The sequence below is a fragment of the Cupressus sempervirens genome, chromosome 2 (genome assembly GCF_028749045.1).
Source record: "Cupressus sempervirens isolate cs-2001-9-10 chromosome 2, ASM2874904v1, whole genome shotgun sequence".
NCBI lineage: Eukaryota > Viridiplantae > Streptophyta > Pinopsida > Cupressales > Cupressaceae > Cupressus > Cupressus sempervirens.
Genome location: NC_143119.1, coordinates 692,031,736 through 692,053,963, shown reverse-complemented (window position 1 = coordinate 692,053,963; position 22,228 = coordinate 692,031,736). Strand labels below are relative to the sequence as shown.

The following is a 22,228-nucleotide window of genomic DNA, read 5'->3' as shown; positions in this document are numbered from 1 at the left end:
AAATTACTCTCATGACCGCCCTCCATGCACATACACGTGGCTTTCCATATTTTATTGGCTACCTCCCTAGCTACTGCCATGTTCTTCCTTGCACACTGCCTCTTTTTCAAACTCTGATGTCTTCCAACTTGCTGTGAGTTTCTTGTTTGCAAGGCATTAGTCTTCTAACTCATTGATGCCTTCCTTTTCTCTACTTGCTTTGATCTTGGTGTGAGTGGTGCTACATTCTTAGCATGGGGTGTTGCAGATGGAGGTTGACCCTATTTGTTGTCATGGCTTCTGCATTTCCAATTTGATGTGCTCTATCAATGCAAGGCTTCTCCTCATTACTTGGCATGGACAACACTTTCTATCAGCTTCTCTATTTTTACATTGCCCTACTTCAATGTGGGATATGTTGTTCTTTGTTTGTTGCATGGGGTCTTGAGCAACATGATATAAAATGCTATTGTGTGCCTCAATATATGCAACATTAATAGCATGTTGTGCTTCTTTGACAACAATATCAAAGCTAAACGTTTTATCCATTGACAAGATATCATTATCGATCATCTTGGGAACTCCTACCACAACCACTTTCATCTTCGTCTTGCAACACTCATTGTGAATGGCATTCGCCCTAGCATGGGTTCCATTTCCACCCAATACAAAAAACATGTTAACCCCTCTTTTCTGCATGCTATCAACAATCTTTGATACATTTCCACCTCCATGAGAGACCCCAAGAAGGCTACCTTTGAATAGATGGATATTTTGAACAGCTTTTCTTGATAGAGGTATTTCAGGGAGGTTTTTATCAAATAGTCCACAATATCCGTAAGAAATGCCAACAATGTTCTTGACACCATATATTTCTAGTGTTATAACTATTTGTCTAATCACATCATTGAGTCTAGGGCAGAGTCCTCCACATGTAACAATTGCTACTTTTACCTCATCAGGATGAAAGTATATTTCTATCCTTGGCCTCGCATGATGTACCCATTGGTGCAAAAAATTACAATCTAGGTCAACACACTTAGTAGTGGCAGATGATGGTGTTGCATAGTTGATCACCTTAAGTAATACATGATCATCATTATGAATTGATTTGTGGAGTTGTGCTTCTTTTTCTTCTTCTTTCTAGCATCCTCTATTTTCTCGGAGTCTTCATATCCCAAGATTCTTTTTCCCTCACAAACTAAAACCAGTTCAACTTTGTATATGAGAGTAGATTGTGGTGGAACCACTACCTAATAATTTCAGACATAGCTTGCTCCAAACTTCACAATAATACCCTCGTCTCGATGTTGAAACATATCGACCAGTTCTTCCTTTGATGTTAGTAATGTTGTAAGTCTTGTGTCTTTTCAACTTGGTGTAGAGTCGGCACACATGTGCAATTTTAGACAAAATCATATGTCACTTTGAGTAATTATAATGATTAAAAGAAACTATTATAATACTCATCAAAATTTCAATCCACAATGTCTAGTCAATCTACAAAAACTAGTCAGGCCTAAAGTGGGTCTGGCTAATTTTTTTTTCATTTTCGAACAAATCACATTGCAAAGTAACCTATTGATCAATTCGATACTGATTTGAATCAATATCCATCATTGAAACATCATTAAAACTCATTTTATCACTTATCTATAATTTTTTACTTTCTACTAATAGAGCCTGTTGGTTGGCTTTAAAAACTGACCCGAACATCTAACTGGGCTCCGAAAACTAGCACACTGATTCTCTATTCTGCATATTCTTACCATGTCAAATCTCATCTCATGAAGAATTCTCATTCAAAAGATATTGATTGTCAAAGTTGCCTTTTTAAATTCACCTGCACAAGAACATGTCAGAAAACACTAAATTGCGTTCGGATTTGGCTTCAAAAACTAGGCAAACTAACACTTGGGGAAATGAAAAATGAGACATTAGTTCACTTTCATGAGGAAAATATTAATATGAAATTTGGGCTCATGATGAATAACTAGGTGCAAATGGTGAGCAGTCAAAATGGGTTACTCAAATTTGCTGACTAGAAACAATGACAAAAAAGCATTTTTTACAAATGGAATTGACCCGGGAAAGTGTGTAGATAGATTCGTCATGATTTGAAAATTGGCACACTTGAAGTATTTCCAGAGTACAACATAGTGGTACAAACCATTTGATCTCGCATCTCATAAATTTCAAGTTATAACATCCTGAATAGGGGTACTGACCAATCTGCACTTTATGATACTAGTAAACAGTTACAAATTGCATTCGAAAACATATCAAACGAATTCTTCATAAGATCAAAATTGAAATGTAACAAGCCTATAAACTCTAAAATTACATGAAAAATGAATTTTAGTATTTTGGTCAACTAGGTCAAAGTTATAACACTTCAAACAGGGCTTCCTAGAATTCAGAACAAATTGCATTAGCATGACACTGATAAACAACCAATTTTGAGGGATTCAAAACCTAGTCAAACGGATTCAAAATGACTCAAAATATGAAACATAGGTTCTCTAGTATGGAAACTAAAAAATCTAAAAGTGGGAAGTCATAAAAAATTATTGGGTGCAAGATATTTAGTTGCAAACACAACCTCCTGTCACTGTTTGACACTTAGGTGAAAATACAGATTTGACAATTGCTCAAAATGGGACTTCATGAAATGGCTCAAAATGTCAATTTATCATCATGGAACATATAGAGACACTAAATGAAAGGTTCTAGAAGCATTAAATACCTCTTAGGCCTCAAATGGACAGCTAGGTACACATGCATCAAAAGCATTTATAGGACTTGATTTCTCAATGGTACTCAAAATTGGTGCTCTGATTTTGAGTCCCACCAGTAACTTCTTCATACTATCTTCTTAGTTTCCAACACAACCTATGTTAGTGAAATATCAATAGATATCTTCTCATTCACCTTGTTTTGAAACTTCTTTTTAGACCATTCTAATAGTTTGACATTAATATTTGGGTCTTTGTCACTTACTCTTTCCACTATATTGGTCAATTGTTCAATGACTGGCTTGGTTTCATCTGGAGTACATAGACTGAATGCATCTAATAAAATATTTTTATCATCAATCAAAGCTTTCTTCTACCTATGCTCCCTTTTGAGTAGTTCTTGATGTTTCTTCTTTGCCAGGGCCTCTTGTAGTATACCCATCTCCTCAATTGTTATTGTAGCATAATCAAAATTTTGGTAATACAATCTTTTCATCTAGGCTAACATCTCCATAAGTAATCACCTCTTGTACCTTAGATGAGCTAGGAATCAACACTAAAATTTTTAATGATGTAGCATCTATGCTCGTTCTATGAAGAGTTTGACTATAAGAAGTACCAGATTCTAGTAATGTCACTAGTGCTTGGATTGCTACTAGCTCCTTCAGCTTGGGTGCCAAACTTGTCTCTTCAGACTTGTACTTTTCCACCTCCTTGATTTTAGTTGCACCTTGATCTTGCATTGGAGGTGCAAGTGTATTTACCTGACCTTTTTGGCTTGGAGTCCCATCATTCTCTTGTGTTTCCACCTTATCTTCTCCAACTATCTTAACATTATCTTTTTTAGGCTATTGTGCATTTTCTGAAACTGGAGTGTCTGACATGAGTGTGCTAATAGTGAAACCTATTGTCTCCTTCCTTTAATATATAACTAAGGGTTGTGAAGGTTGTCCACTTGTGACTTGAGAAGTGAACATAGGTGTTTCTTGTGTTTTCACTTGCTCCCCTACTGTAATTGTTCGTGTATTCTGAATTTCATCTACACTCACTAGTACACATAATTTGGCTTGGAAAGTAGATTGGATAAGTATCATTTTCAAATCTTCCTCTGTAAGGGGATTGATGTTCTGATCAAAAGTGTTAGAAACATCCTTTACTTTGATAGTTTCATTATTTTCACTTGTAACCTGTGGAGGGCTGACAATAAGAATTTGTGTATCTTGTACACTTTGTTCTATTTGCTACTCTTCCTCAGTTTGTGCCTGATTATCAATATTCATTTCAGTGCCTCCCCCAGTTGTTCCTTGCACATTATCATCTTCTCCTACATCAATAGGTTTTTGAGCATCTTCTTTTGATATTGTCAGTCCATATGTTAATTTCCACATTTGTTTAGACTTCTTTGCAATATCCTCTATATTGTTTTGCAATATGCTAAATGCTTTATACTTAGGTACAAATCTTACAACATATTTCTTAATGGGTTTAGACATTTCAGCCTTACTAAGTTTTGGCATAACTTGAGCAAGGGATGTCTCCCTAATTCATCTTTCAGTGTTCAAACAATAATGCCATTTTTGCTCAACTCTATCATATAAAATTTTAGGTATGGATTTGACAAGTTCTAGAGGAGCCTAGTCATCATGGCATATTTTGCCTCCTCTACTTGATTTTTCTCAATCTTTCCAAGATTATTAAAGTCAATGTGAGAGAAACCTAATAAATTAGCATTGTTTCTAACATTCTCACATAAGTTGTCTAGATCAGAGGAGGGACTATGACTTACCACTTGGAATTGGTTGTTGTCATCTAATTTAGTCATCTCATCATCAATTTTAACTTGGGTAACATACTTTCTCCTTAGTCTCTTCTATGCTCTAGCTTCCTTCTCTTTAGACTCTGTCATGCCAAAAAATGCAGGGCAAAAACACATCACTTTTTTTAAAAAAATAATTAATCTACTAAGTTGATACATGCTACATTGATCAGGTCATGGAAAGATGACAAAGCTTTAAAGTACAAGGTTAAAACTTCCAATTCAAATTACCCCTTTTTTTTCAAGCGGGGGGAGAAGGAGTTCTAAATCTATAAGTCGACTATGAAGCTATCCCTATCAGCACTATATTATATCAAATTCTCTGCTTATAAACAATCCCTATTCGCTCACTTAAAACATGAAAAGAATATTCTATTGAAAAACAAAACATTAATTACTAATTATCTTTGCTAAAAAAATCTAATAATAATAACTAAATCCAAAACCAACATATAATACTAACTAAACTTACCTTACTAACATTATACTAATCTTAACATAATATTAAAATTAAAATGAAACTATTAACTCACTAGCAATTACCACTAATTTAACATCTAACACTAAATTAAACTTACTATACACTAACACTTTATCCCATATTCACTTTAACAACTAATTTTATTTCATATTAACCCATCAACTAAAACATACTAACTACTCTTACACATACAAATTCACTAGCAATTTATTCAACTAACTAACCAAAATAATAATAATAATAATAATAACAAAACTAATTCTAATTGTAACATTTAACAAATTAAATCCTAATTTACCATATTAATAATTTAAAACTTCACTAAAATCCTAATAGAATAAAGGAAAAACAACTATCATTCTCTAACAATTAACTTCTTCTATCACTTATCAATTTACATTTAAACAACAATTTTAAAAAGAATCCTAACACATACTTTTTAATTACCCTTAGTAATACATTCTAAACAAATAACTTAATACAAAAATTAAACTCACCTTACCTTTACTAACTTTTAACATAAAAAAATAATCTAACATCTAAGTCAAACACTAACTAAGGCTAATCTAACTTTTAATTATAAATTTAAAAAACAAATTAAAGTCTATTGAGGCTCACATGAGCCTTCCCCAAAAAGGAGATCACGCTACCCAAGGTAGAGAATGACATGCTTTCAAGTCAAATGCCTCCTTGGATGTGATTGGAGGGTGGTTAGGAATTAATTTTTTTCTTTTTAAAAAAACTTTGGTTATGTAATCACTTTCCAGGCAAGCTCACGTGGGTTTCAAAGACATTCTCAATCATTGCTTGGAGATATTGTCACATGGAGGGGAATTAAATTTTTTAAGTCCCTAGTCAACATCAAGTAAGAGCCAATGTTTATCTTAGCATTAAAGACATTGAATTACATTTTAAACTCCCCTCTTACCCAAGGTACTTCCAAGATAGTAATGAGTGAATAAAGTTTATTAGGTAAGGACTTAGGATGAGTTAAGATATTTAGAATATAAAAACATATGTATTTACTTCTTCTTCCTTTTTTTTTTCGAGTATGTTTTTATTTATTTAATTTTTAAAAAGTATGTATGTAATTCAAATAAGAATAAATAAGAGAATCTTCTAGATTCTTGTTCAAGGTTAAAGAAATTTAGTTACTCCTCATACATAATCTAGAGAGCATTTTTCTCTAGGAAGGATTTTTTTTTTTCAAGGCCCCCTTTTTTTTGAAAAGTAAATTTCTTTCTCCTTTTTTTTAAAGTAAATTTCTTTCTAAGTGTTATATTATTTTTTGAAAAGCAAAATTTTACTAAGCAATTTTTTTTTGAATGCAAATTTTTCGAAGAGTTGGAGTCTCAAGACAAGGAAGTATAATTTTTTTTTGATTCAATTTACTAAAAATTTAGTTGAAACCAAGGATCATATTTATATACGTTTTTTTTAAAGCAAGGGAGTCTCATTTTTTTTTTTTTTTTCATATTATTTATTCTATCTATTTCATTTTTCTAACATGTATAATTTACCAAGGGGGGTATTTAAAAAAAAAAATGAATGTAATATCGTTTAAATGTTTATATTGCTACAATAACATAGGAATATTTCACATCCTAATAATCACGAAATAAACAAGATAATCTAACATTTTAAATAACCCAATTTTCTTAACACAGTTTGGAACCAAATTTCATAACATTTTAAGTATGATCATTTCGTTTGATTAACACAAATTAAAAGAATACAATTTCAAACTTATATTTGCAAGATTGATCATCACCATTTAATTTATCTATCAATGCACACATGCAAGACCTGAATAACATAAGATACAAAATAAAAAAAGTTTCTCAATCTTTCTCTTCTATTAATCAACCTGGTTCAAGGCTCTGTCGGGAAAGAACCATTAAGAAAATTTGACATCCTTGCCACTACAACAATAACTTTAAAATACATTTCTTTACACATGATTTCAATCCTGAACATAACTGAATTTCAACAATCAATTTCAATTTTCTTCTTGGCCCTTAACAAGGGATCCATTTCATTTTCAGCAAAGCATCATGAAGATCGTGGAGAGAACAATACCTAACTAGGTAACAAACAAACAAATAGATCATGAAGACAAAACAGACATTCAGTCCCATCCCGGGTTTGCACAATAGGTTCAATCATTTAACCAAACTAGAGAGAAGGTGGATTTTCCCAATAGGAGACGTCGATCACTATACCGCAACATAGCCCTTTCGAGGCTAAAAAATTCAAGAACTTCCATTCTTCCACAAATGCCCTTTCAAGGCCAATAATACAAAGATTTTCATTCTTCCATTTCTTCAATTTTCAAAATTCTAAAACATGGTATGTGATGACACGTAGGGGCCCATAACAACCTACCCTCTTTCCCTCTTCTCGTCATGAGAAGAGACTCTACACTATTGGGGTCCAACTAAAGCCCTTCCCCCATACATGGCCACTTCTTCCCTATCCAAGGGTGAGTAATGCCAAAACAACCCACAAAATCCCTTCGAAAAATAAACAAAACATGAAGGAAAGGCATTCAAGAAAACATGTTTCAATCCCTCCCAAGCAAACCCAACATATGTGCAAGCATACCAATGAAAACACAATAACATATGCATGAACAAAGCATGAACAATATGAACAACATTAACAAAATGAGCTGAATAATCCTACCTTCACAACAAGGTTATGGCCAAATGAACCAGTTTGAGATGAGCTTTTCCTTCCTTCCTTCAATCTTGAAAATTTATGTCTAAAATTAGAGATTGGGTAACAACCAAAACTCCTCAAAAATGCCTCTAAATAAGATCAAAACTCAACCACCTAAAAAGGGAAATAAGTCCCCCCCACTTGCCTAAAGTTCTAGAGGCTTCTAACTCAACTAAACCTAAGGCTAACCTCAAGATGGAGTTAAGGTCATTCAACCCATGCTGAAATCATTCAATTTTCGCATTAAAGCAAAATTGGAGTTTTTGAGTGACCATAAAAGTCAACAAATGGGGCTAAGGGGGTGGAAAATGTCCCCAACCCATACCCATACTCCTTGGGTTTTTAGATTTCATGATTTTAGGCTTTTAGGATTAATTAGAGACCTATCAAAAGCTAGGAATAATTTAGGACTTACTAACAACTTTCAAAATGTAGATTACTCACTAATCATGACTAGGGTAATTAACCTCGATTACTAACTAATTAGAAAAAAGGTCACTAACCTAGTCTGAGTTAGATATTTAGGTTACACAGTTACCAATAACTATCATGCTAGAATGCATATATAGTTCACAAGTGTCAAGTGACAATAAAAAAAAAACACTATTATGAAACATTAACATTTATTGATTACAGAATGATACATTCATTCAAACCATGACACCAATAAAATATGAAAAATGGGGTTTGTGTCTTCATCAGATTAATCCTAGTTTTCACAATTGGTACATAGGGTTTAGTTTCATTTCTCTGTTAGATTTCCCAATAAATAAATATCCTACACACTCATTGCACACATTAGTAGCTCAAGATAATCACATACATTTATTCAAAACTTATCTTGAATGGTTACATAAATCAAAACATGAATCTTTCTTATAATTTACTATTTAATTCATTTGTACTCACATTTAATCATCAACAACACATAATCAATATAACATAACTTATTCATTAATTCAGATTAGGTACTAGTACAATCGTCATTAGGCATGCATATAACTAAACATCATAACATCACCAATAGGGCATACTATACCCTCTGAATTGCATATAACTTAATCATCGTGGTATCAAAATCAACATCCTCATTATCAAGTGAAAACACTTGATACCATCATTAGTAAAAACTAATGTTTTACACAGTTGAGGTGATGTAGTAGTTCTTGAATCACTAAGTATCTAAAACATGAATGTATCAGCTAATCTTAGTTTCTTTTAGGACATTCACAACATAACACATTACTTCATTTCTGATACAATCTACTATAATAGTTTTAATAGAGGATTCATATTTGATAAGTACATATGAGGAGGGTCCTTACATTGTCCCCTACTAGCTTTTGAATTCCTCCTGGAAGTCGCACAACTAAAATATTCATCCTATGCTAGACCTTGTCTAGACTTGTTCCAAAATTTACTCTTATATAAAGAATGATTAATAATTCTCATACATACTTAGGGGAGATAATATATTTTCCTGATTATTATTACTAAAAGTGAAGTTTACTCTATAACTTTGACATAGTTACATTTTCTAGGGTCAAGCACTTCTTAAAACATATAGGTCACATATAAACAACTTTCTAATCTAATATAAATATACCTATAGAGTTTCTATCAATAGTAATATCATAAGATGTTTTTGATTTCCACATACCCATTCATCAAGGTAACAACTGTACGAGCCTCCCTCAAAAGAGTTTTTTAAATTTATTTATTGCAAAATGGATCTTTATTTCAAGGTTATTCACTTTTCCTTTAGAGTTTCCACCATGTATTGATTTCTTGATAAGATACTAAATGATTCCTCGCTACACCTACACCTTTTCATCTAGAAGCCCATCTGATTAACTCGTAATCTTAACCAAATTCATGTTGGGGTGCAAATTTCATTACTCATAACATCCAACAGATATCACTAGTCCTATTCTCAAAATCTTGGGAGAGGGTGGGGCACGAATACTCTCACTAATAACCCCAAACCCTAATGTTAAACATCCACTTAATTCTTAGGAATCCCATTTTGGTAGGCCCATCATATGTCACTAGCCAACAAAAAATTTAAAAGAAAGTACCTCACAACTTAAATTCAACATCAAGGATGAAACATCCAATGCAAAAGTTTGAAGCCAAAGAAATAAAGAGTGTCCACTTACAAAAAAGTTTTAATCAAGAAATAAAGACATAACCAAGAGGCAAAATAGAATCATCAAAAATACAGTTGGCTAAATAGCCCCACATCACACTAAAGACAAAAAGGAAGAACATTAAGAGTACCAAAATCTGAAATCAACCAAATAAGGACATAAATCCAATCACTTACCAAAATTTACATTACCAAAAAAATGTGGCCATACCAGAGTCATTGAGAAACATGAGGGATCTTAGGTCTTCCAAATACATTGCAGGAATCTTGAATTGATTTTAGATGGTGGTCTAATGACCATGTCGATCAAACTCTAATTGATCCCACATACTAACTATATACTTATCTTCATCGACATTGCCCGATGATTAGGGTTTACTGCACAAAGGGGTTTGGCTTGAGAAGAACTCACTCAAAAGTGCAAATGTGAGGATATTAATATAAGCCCTCGTTCAATCCTCTTTTTGTTACATTGGTTTCCTTTCAAAGAATCTAAACATGTGGGAAACTATAGTGTTAGTAGAGTTGCACTCTGAGTTGTAGCTACAATACCAAATCTCTTATCCTCAATTTACTATAATTGCATAATAGGGTACATACCCATAATTTTTCTTAGGTCAAATTTCACCACAATATGCTAGCTGAAGTTGTGTTATCTCTCTCACCAAATTTGGTATGATCTTGTATACATAAATATATCACTATCCATGTTATTCCATCATTTACACAAGTTCTAATTATCTTCCAAGAATGTGCTAAATGCTATTGTTCTTATCAATAATCCATACTTCACATTCTTCTAGTCATAAATGACTTATGAATTCATCCTTAGGTTGTAGGTTTGCAACTATTTAGGTATAAAACCATTATTAGGATGTCATCAATGTTTACTTATTCACTCTTACAACTATCTCCTTGATGTTGATATAGGTCATCATCATCATTCTTAACATGCCTCGTGGCTTATAATTCACTTATTACTTAACTTTGATACCTAAAACTTTGTTTCGTATTAGGTTGATGACCTCATCATGACTTTACTTTCTTTGAATTATAGGGTTATAGTTGATCCAATAATTTCAATACTAGAGTCTACAAGCATTCACTTGATAGTTAAAATTTAGTATTACTCATGCTTATAGAATAAGCCTACCAACATAATAGACTCACATAACCCTAACTCAAAAGTTTGCATTTTCTATCCTACCAATTCAGTACTATATGATACGTACTTCTCACCATTTAAATTTTGTTCTTACCACCATATTGAGTTAGATTCATCCCCTAATTAGGGTTCTATTCCTCATAGTAGGTTGAGATACTCTCCTTCTTTGTATGTTCCTCACTAACTCTCTTTTGTTGAATAACTTCTCACAATAGTAATCCTATCATTCATGGTTCCAAAGGTTACTTGCAAATTCCAATTTAACACTCTTTTTTTTTTTTAGGATTAATGGAACAATGCATTTTAAATTTTTAATAGGTTAGAGGTGTCCCAATTAACTTGGCAATGTGGTATACTCTTCAAGTGTTACCTTCCTATTTACACACTATTCATTTATCTATTCAATGTTTCACTCGAAGGTACAAGATTAGATTATGAAGATTGTAGGTTTTCTTTCACTTAGGTTTGAAAAGTTTTAAACAATACTAGTTCACCAGATCATCTCCATACTTGATATAACTACAATGCTTCCATGAGTGATCGGGTCAGACAAAATCTGACTTCTACTAAAGATGTTGAGAACACTTTTCTCTTTGACTTCTAGGTTATCTGATTGTTTCCACTTTCCTGATTCAAAGTTGTTTTTAGGGTTCTCAATTTAGTTTTTCCTCAAGGCAATGGTGCTCAATATAATTTCGATCTCTCAATGAGATCATAATATACTTTAATATAACATTCTTGCACCTAAACATTCATTTCAATTCATTAAGACCAGGTTATCTAATATGGTTAACCATTTACATTTGTTAATACCAGTTCAAATTCTACTTAGGTTTAATTATTGGTGTCGTAGTTTAGAAAGAATACATTTGCTTAGCAAATTTCTACAAGGGGAAATCCCTGCTTTGTATAGTAAAATTTAAATGCCCACACTTAACATGGACCCATTATTGCCCAAGTGTCATGAAATTGGGCTCTGATACCAAAATATCATGCCCAAAAATGTAGACACAGCAAATTTAAAAAATAAATAAATAATTAATCTACTAAGTTTATACATGCCACATTGATCAGGTCATGGAAAGATGACAAAGCTTTAAAGTACAAGGTTACAACTTTCAATTCAAATTACCCCTTTTTTTTGAGGGGGGGGGGGGGGGAGGTTCTAAATCTATAAGTCAGCTATGAAGCTATCCCTATCAACACTATATTATATCAAACTCTCTGCTTATAAACAATCCCTATTTGCTCACTTAAAACATGAAAGGAATATTCTATTGAAAAAACAAAACATTAATTACTAATTATCTTTGCTAAAAAAATCTAATAATAATAACTAAATCCAAAACCAACATATAATACTAACTAAACTTACCTTACTAACATTATACTAATCTTAACATAATATTAAAATTAAAATGAAACTATTAACTCACTAACAATTACCACTAATTTAACACCTAACACTAAATTAAACTTACTATACACTAACACTTTAACGCATATTCACTTTAACAACTAATTTTATTTCATATTAACCCATCAACTAAAACATACTAACTACTCTTACACATACAAATTCACTAGCAATTTATTCAACTAACTAACCAAAATAATAATAATAATAATAATAATAAACTAATTCTAACTGTAACATTTAACAGATTAAATCCTAATTTACCATATTAATAATTTAAAACTTCACTACAATCCTAATAGAATAAAGGAAAAACAACTAACATTCTCTAACAATTAACTTCTTATATCACTTATCAATTTACATTTAAACAAGAATTTAAAAAGAATCCTAACACACACTTTTTAATTACCCTTAGTAATACATTCTAAACAAATAACTTAATACAAAAATTAAACTCACCTTACCTTTACTAACTTTTAACATAAAAAAACAATCTAACATTTAATTCAAACACTAACTAAGGCTAATCTAACTTTTAAATAAATTAAAAAAACAAATTAAATTCTAACTAACTAACTGCACAAACTTCCTAACCTATCCTTATCCATCTCTAACCCAACTAACTTTAAGTCTACCGAGGCTCACATGAGCCTTTCCCAAAAAGAAGATCACGCTGCCCAAGGTAGAGAATGACATGCTTTCAAGTCAAATGCTTCCTTGGATGTGATTGGAGGGTGGTTAGGAATTAATTTTTTTCTTTTTTAAAAAACTTTGGTTATGAAATCAATTTCCAAGAAAGCTCACATGGGTTTCAAAGACATTCTCAAACATTTCTTGGAGATATTTTCACATGGAGGGCAATTTAAAATTTAAAGTCCCTAGTCAACATCAAGTAAGAGTCAATGTTTATCTAGCATTAAAGACATTGAATTCCATTTTAAACTCTCCTCTTACCCAAGGTACTATCAATTTCAATTTTCTTCTTGGTCCTTAACAAGGGATCCATTTCATTTTCTGCAAAGCATCATGGAGATAGTGGAGAGAATGAAAACTAACCAGGTAACAAACAAACACACAGATCATGAAGACAAAACAAACATTCACTCCCATCCTAGGTTTGCACAATAGGTTCAATCATTGAACCAGACTAGGGAGAAGGTGGATTTTCCCAATAGGAGACATCGATCACTATACCGTAACATAGCCCTTTCGAGGCTAAAAAATTTCAAGAACTTCCATTCTTCCACAAATACCCTTTTGAGGCCAATAATGCAAAGATTTTCATTCTTCCATTTCTTCAATTTTTAAAATTTGAAAACATGGTATGTGATGACAAATAGGGGCCCATAACAGCTTACCCTCTTTCCCTCTTCTCTTCATGAGAAGAGACTCTACACTATTGGGGTCCAACTAAAGCCCTTCCCTCGTACATGGCCACTTCTTCCCTATCCAAAGGTGAGTAATGCCAAAACAACCCACAAAATCCCTTCAAAAAATAAACAAAATATGAAGGAAAGGCATTCAAGAAAACATGTTTCAATCCCTCCCAAGCAAACCCAACATACATGCAAGCATACCAATGAAAACACAATAACATATGCATGAACAAAGCATGAAAAACATGAACAACATTAACAAAATGAACTGAATAATCCTACCTTCACAACAAGGTTATGGCCAAATGAACCAGTTTGAGATGAGCTTTTCCTTCCTTCCTTCAATCTTGAAAATTTCTGTCTAAAACTAGAGATTGGGTAAGAACCAAAACTCCTTAAAAATGCCTCTAAATAAGATCAAAACTCAACCACCTAAAAAGGGCAATAAGTCCCCCCCACTTGCCTAAAGTTCTAGAGGCTTCTAACTCAACTAAACCTAAGGCTAACCTCAAGGTGGAGTTAAGGTCATTCAATGTAATGCCCCGTCAAGGGATCCAAAGAATTAACCTAGTATTTCACTAAGTTTGGTAGCATTTTTTTTTTTGAAAGTAATTACCACATACAACTTATGCACAATAACAGAAGCAATAGCAATGTCCATCTAAAGAGTAAACTTAACATATACAATAGATTACATTCTTTAAGATCCTCTTAATGTGAATTACTTACATGAATCCATCTAGTATAATGTCCACATGAAATAATATGATAAGTCCAATGTTCAATTATTACATATCCAACTGCTTATTCATCCACTGTACATGTCACAGGGTATGAAGGCTTAAAAGAATATACATATGTAGAATAAGGTACATCATCCTATTCTAATCCATGATACATCAAAGTAAAGATAATCACATGATACTCATGATACATCATCATAAAAGTCTTTTACATCTATCATCAAGATCAAATAAATAAACTAAGTGCACGGTTCCTCCCAACCGTTAATAGCATCATTAGACCATCGTGGATCCTAGCCATCACTCTATGTGTAACATTCCAAGCACCGAAGAGATCATCGATATTATCATAGTAGGAATGTCACTCCTAAACATCCTACTAACATAAAAAGTAAAGCATAAGATATCATCATCTAACATATGCTAATCATCAATGAAAGGATACATATCCACCATCACGAAGGACGCATTAACCACAATGTCTCAATGAATCTCAAATGATAAGAGTGGAAAATACACTACCACCCGACCGCGTGGTACCTAAGTGGTCCACTCCCACCGTGCTGAAGAGATAATCTCAAGTCCCAAATAGGTTATCAAAACCACATAGCACATGACTCTAAAGTCCAGGAATCCTAAAAGTATACTAACTCAAAGGTTCCATTCACAAAATAGACATATACTTCCCAGAGGCACACAATGACATGTAGGAACCTACTATGCAAGCGGGAAAGTGTCATCACATTTATCTCGTACAAGTTACCCTGGCAGTTAGCTAAACTCCACGGGTCCATACAGATCTCATGCGGCCACTAGTATCCTTTCATATTGACAAGGCATACTATGGAATGCAAGGTCGCAACCATGCGTTCTCTCTACTCCCATCCTAGCCTATACAAGCACTCAAGGCATGGGCGAGAACCAAAAACTCTTATCTTTTTAGGTTCATTCAGTTAGTATTAAGTGTGTGAATGTTATCACTTATTAATCCAACTTACAATGAGTTACCCTGGCAGCCTCTTAGGGCCCCGGCCCCCATTGCAAGCCACTTCCTGACACTACATGCAGATATCCTACCCTAATGCTCATGGTATCATAATCATAAAGAAAGTCCACAAAATCACCATAATAAGGATCAACAAATATCCATAATTAAAAATCATCAAATATGCATAAAAGAATCAAATCACCATGAGCAACATCCATAGAAAATCATGAACACAACAACTCTCTATTAGCAACTGAAGTATCACTGATAATCAAAATATCCATTGGTTCTCAATAACCAAAATATATCTCAAAATCATACTGATCGAAGACTCCAAAATGGTTGAGTCAAACATGTCACATCATGACATCATCAATAATAAATCCACATATTAGTCCCATCATGGTGACTAGAATATAACCAAGGATAACTGATTGATGACCAAAAATAATGGTTAAGTCAAGGGTTCTAGACATAAGAATCTCAACTATATCAATTAGTATTCATAACCAATTCATAGAGCATTCCATCACATAATCATGGTTGGGTTTATAAAGATCGAGATTAAAACATCATCAAGACATTACATTCACATAACCCCCAAGCCTCTGGTAGACGTCCTATACCGGTCATCACTAGTCAACCCAAAACCCAAAACATTAGCATAATGAATACACAATGTAAACACATGTTTTGGTTTTGATAAGTTTTCAAATTTGAATTCATATGCAAAATCTCAGTTTTTGTATTCCAACTTTAGAGGAAGAACATTTTCCTACATTTTTCCATGTATTAATTTTTGGATGGATTAAAAATTCCCCCTAAACTTCAGTTTCCAATTATAATATTTGAAAGACGTTTCCACTAACTTAATTTTCATATGCTTCATATATCTTATAATCTTAAACTATTAATTCATAATAGTTAAAACTATAAAATTACGAAAACTATTCATCATTAAAAAGAGATGAATTTATAAATCTTTTATTATCAACTTTAAACATATACATATGTACATATATAATATAATATTTTTTTTTTTGCATTTTATAAAAAATGGAACCGAATTTTTATTAATTTCGATTCATAAAGGAAATCGAATAACAAAGTTTCCTTAGAACAAGGCCGAATTGAATATGCCATCGGCTGTCACTGTGGTGACATTTGCCGCGGGTACCCTGCTGTCGCAGGTACCCTGCGACCAATACAATCGCGGGTACACTCCGCAACAGGTACCACACGCCCCTTTAAAAAACATGGGTACGGGGTGCGATTCCGCCCCCACCCAAGCATGCATTAATATATATATTTTAACATAAAATCGCAACGCGATTTCATAAGTTGCGAAATTCGTTTATTAAAACATTTCTGCCGTAGTAAGGTTATGAATATATATAAATATATATTATATATATATATGTATGTGTATATATATATATATATATATATATATATATATAATAAGGTTTATGTGTATATATATATAATATACAGAATCACAGTATGTTTATAAAAATACAAGCTTTCATTTTCAGAACCTCTCTATGAAACTTGTTCTTTTAAAAATTCTCTGATGACTAATTCTAATGGGTTTGTCAATGAAATTGCAACCCTAGTCCGTATTATTTTCAGATCTAAGCATATAGAATCCTTAAACAAAACTTAATTGCCTAAATTGAAAACACACAATGAAGACATATGGAAAATACGAAGAAGACAGGGGAAAAGCAAGATGCAGAAGTATTATAATGAAATCACAAGAATCTACTCGGATTCTGATGCTAACTCGCTTATCCTCAGACAACCCGCAGAGAAAGCTCGCCTTCTTCAGAATTTTCCCGAATCCTCCAATGCTTCAACTATTCTCCACGCTAACCATACTATCCACGCTATGTCCCAGCTATCTCCAAGCTATTAAGGAATGCCCGGATATAAAGAGCTTTCGGATAACCCTAGAATGCTTCCAGAATCAGCTAGAAGATATCGCCAACTAAGCATGGACCTATTTCCAACCTTTTTGATAAGCCCTAGGGTTGTAGACACCATGTGCTTAATTGATGCACTGACCCCCGTGTTGTTGTCACATGAAAAAATAGGGAACTGCATTATTTCCTATGCAAACTTATAACTCCAATAACTTTTAAATTAATTTTCATTTAAATATTTATAACTCCCACTTTAATCTTCATAACTTTTATTTTAATTTTTATAAATTTTATTATTAATATTTGTTTATTAATTTATTAATATTTTATAATTATTGTTTATTTTAATTTCTAATTTTCTTTTAATTTAATTCTTTTCTCTCAATTAATTCTCCTTGAATTAATTATAATCAAAATATCAAAATCATGATATTTAATCTTCTCAAATAATTAATTTTATTAATTAAATCTATTTGTTAAAATTTAATTAAGGGAAAATTCACCATAGACCTTCATGATAAAATATGAAAACCCATCATAGGACAATTCATACGAAATCAGTCTAAAAGATTAAAAATCACAAAATATGTCATCCAACACATTCAGTGGGTACTCAACTCAGATACTTGTCCTAACTCACTAGGACAAATGGTTTTAGGGTTTGGGATTTGGACTTGAGAATTTATCTCCCCTCTCTTATCATTGAGAAAGTATAATAGGGTACGCTCATCTTGGCAATTCAGGGAAGTCGATGCTCGGTACCTACAACCTGTAGAAAAACCATGCATGTACATACAATATATATAGTGCTAAGCGAAACAGGCAATGGCAGGAAGTGGTGCATCGTGTAGATCCTGACTAAGCAGGTGACTACAACTCCCTTCCTTAACCACATCAGAAATGCCATACAATAAGAAAACACGCACACCATACACATGCAAGTATGGGGTAAGTATCCATAATAAAACACATAAGATAATCAACCATCTAACTAATCATCAGTAGTAACTGAAAACAATATAATGATCATCATACACACATGAAATGTGAAGTCTAAATGATCTCATCATATAATAACTGAATCCATAACATAATGTTTGATAGTGTCAAAACAATACCACTAATCCATCTACATAGTACTAGTCCATCAAAGTCTGATAATAATAGCAATAATATGTCCAGAGAAGATGTGAATGAGGGTAGGCACTACATTCAACCCATGTTGAAATCATTTGATTTTTGCACTAAAGCAAAATTGGAGTTTTTGAGTGACCATAAAAGTCAACAAACAGGGCTAAGGGGGTGGAAAATGTCCCCAACCCATACCCATACTCCTTGGGTTTTTAGATTTCATGATTTTAGGGTTTTAGGATTAATTAGAGACCTATCAAAAGCTAGGAATAATTTAGGACTTACTAAAAACCTTCAAAATGTAGATTACTCACTAATCATGATTAGGGTAATTAACCTCAATTACACATTGATTAGCAAAAAGGTCACTAACCTAGTCCAACTTAGATATTTAGGTTACATAGTTACCACTAACTATCATGCTAGAATGCATATATAGTTCACAAGTGTCAAGCAACACTATAAAAAAACACTATTAAGAAACATTAACATTTACTGATTACAGAATGATACATTCATTCAAACCATGACATCAATAAAATACAAAAAATGGGGTTTGCGTCTTTCATCAGATTAATCCTGGTTTCCACAATTGGTACATAGGGTTCAGTTTCATTTCTCCGTTAGATTCCTGGACAAATAAATATCTTGCATACTCATTGCACACATCAGTAGCTCAAGATAATCACATACATATATTCAAAACTTATCTTGAATGGTTACATAAATCAAAACATGAATCTTTCATGTAATTTACTGTTTAATTCATTTCTACTCACATTTAATCATCAACAACACATAATCAATATAACATAACTTATTCATTAATTCAGATTAGGTACTAGTACAATCATCATTAGGCATGCATATACCTAAACATCATAACATCACCAATAGGGCATACTATACCATCTGAATTGCATATAACTTAATCATCATGGTATCAAAATCAACATCCTCATTATCAAGTGAAAACACTTCATACCTTCATTGGTAAAAACTAATGTTTTACACAATCGAGGTGATGTAGTAGTTCTTGAATCACTAAGTATCTAATACATGAATGAACGAGCTAATCTTAGTTTCTTTTAGGACATTCAGAACATAACATATTACTTTATTTCTGATACAATATCCTATAACAATTTTAATAGAGGATTCATATTTGATAAGTACATATGAGGAGGGTCCTTATAGACTTAGCTACTGCTTTGGCTTTCTGTGTAGTGAATCTTGTACTAGCCCTTGTTGTAGGTTTGGGCTGGCTAGTTTTTGTAACCGTCTTTGGTTTTCTCATTGCTTGAGTCTTTGCCTTTCTTTTCTTCTTATTAGTAGTTATAGGTGCTTCACTAACTTCTTCTTCCTTGACACCTTCTATAATTTCTACTTCCACCTCTTGTTGATCTTCTTCGTAAACTTGTGTCAGTGCCAATGGTGCTTGAGCCTATCTATCTTCTTCTTCTTCATCATCTTCCTCTTCTTCTTCCTTGGCTCCTTCAACCAATTTTTCTTTCAAATTCTTCACCAGTTTGTTCTTATTTTTCATCACTAAAGCAATCTTCAATTCCATAGTGATCTTTGATTTTGCCAAGCCATAATTACCAAATATTTGGGCTTCCTTATCCACTTTTTATGCAAGTAATGTTGTGATTGCTACAAAAGCCTCATCTACATCAATTTCATAACCTAATGGCCTTATCCATTTCACCCTAGGAATTGCTACTTTTATATATGTGAAATCAATATCAACTAGGAATAAAACTTCATTATAATCTTTCTCCACTAGTGAGACTGGTATCCTACGTCTTTTCTTCATTGTATTCTTAAAATATTCAAAGTAACAAGTCATTACTGACTCAAAGTTATCACCTAATTGCTCAATAAAATCTTCTCTTTGAACTGCAATTGATCTATTCACCTTCCATGCAACCTTACGAAATGTATGGAATTTATTATTCACATAGAAGAAAATACATACTAGAATAGATCTAAATTTACATTGAACACTCTTTGTTTTCCTTATGACTCCCAAATTCTCAATCAATTGTTGCAACTGCAACTCAGCAAGATCATAAGTATGATACTTCTTCACAATTTTGTAGCCCATATCCACTGTAATGTAAGGAACACTATTTAATCTACTAGAATAAAAAAACTTATGTGCTATTACCCTCACTACAAAAGCTATCAGAGGATCTATGATAATGTCAATGGTCATTCTCCTTTTATTCTATAAAACCCTTGTATTCCTTTCAATAACTTCCTTTGATTTACTTCTCATGGTCTTTGGCCAATCTAGGGTTGGATACCCTATTACCCAATAAAAAATCTTCTTTGAAATTTTAACTGGCCCATTTCTTATCAAATAGAGCTATAATGAATTTTTCTTAGAGCAATCTTAATCCACACTATTTTGAAGATATTGGGGAAATCTAGGGCACGAGTTAACTCTTTCTTCTTGACAATCTTGTATTATTTCTTCAACACTCTATTTTCACATAGTTTCCCATATTCTTCTCTAATTTCCATGTCTCCTATGCTTCCATTCTTTCATGTATAACAATTCTTGACATCATGAATCATCAAGACTTGCAGTGGTATCATAGATAATGTACCAGAGGGATCCTACTTATATGATATATCTAGACTAGCCTTGAAAATAGGTTGTTTTATTTTCTTGCTAATTAACTAAATTTTCAAAACCTATTTTCCCTCTACACCTTTTTTATAGAAGAACTAGACACCATTTTATGTATCTAGGGTTTACAAAATTTGAAACTGCATAGCTCGACACATAGTAAATACCTTATAAATCCTACTAGGATGGTGTGAAATAGTTGTTCAAATCTCCTACAAATGCTCAAATCAAATTCTTCAGATTGCCTTTAGCTCTTTGTAATCTTTCTCAAATTCAAATGCTTTTAAATGAGAAAAAATTAATTAAATTTCCCTTAAAACACTTCAATTAATGCTAAGTGCTTACACAGTTGCAAGGTCAACATCAATTGATTTTTGGCTTACTTGGAAACCATGTGTCTTTCCATACACTCGACAACCACTACAAGCTCAGTCTCAAATAACCAATTTTGTTAGCTTGAGATCAACTAATATTTTACTCGACAACCATATGAAACTTTTCATGCTCGATAGTAACATGAAAAACTGACAAAACTTAAAGATTTATCTTTTATTTCTAATAACACTTTGCATTTTTACTAATGCATATGTAATCTTTTCAAAACTAAATCCTTGGAACTGATGTGTAATATATCTTTTAAATATTAGTCACACATACCTCTTGATTTCTTAATTTGATGAGGTGTGACCACATAACCCATTGGACAAAGTGATCCCATCTGCATTGGATGTTGTGCAATATTCCTTTCTCTTCCATGTATTTTTCATCTTATATCTAAAATTTTCAATATCTACCTTGCCTTTGCCTTTGTTGAACTCACAACTAGATGCCTTTGATCTTGTTGGACAATATCTATTTATATGACCAATCTTCAAACAACTAAAACATGTGGTTTGACTCAACCACCTTTTGTAATCACTTCTGGAATGTGTTCTAATACAATTCTCAGGAACATGTCCAT

General features: G+C 32.7%; 1 pseudogene; it reads right to left on the bottom strand.

The window, feature by feature from the left end:
* Window positions 1-270: 270 nt before the first annotated feature.
* The window catches only part of LOC149575266 (ATP-dependent 6-phosphofructokinase 5, chloroplastic pseudogene), a 143,377-nt pseudogene continuing 121,419 nt past the window's right edge, over window positions 271-22,228 (bottom strand).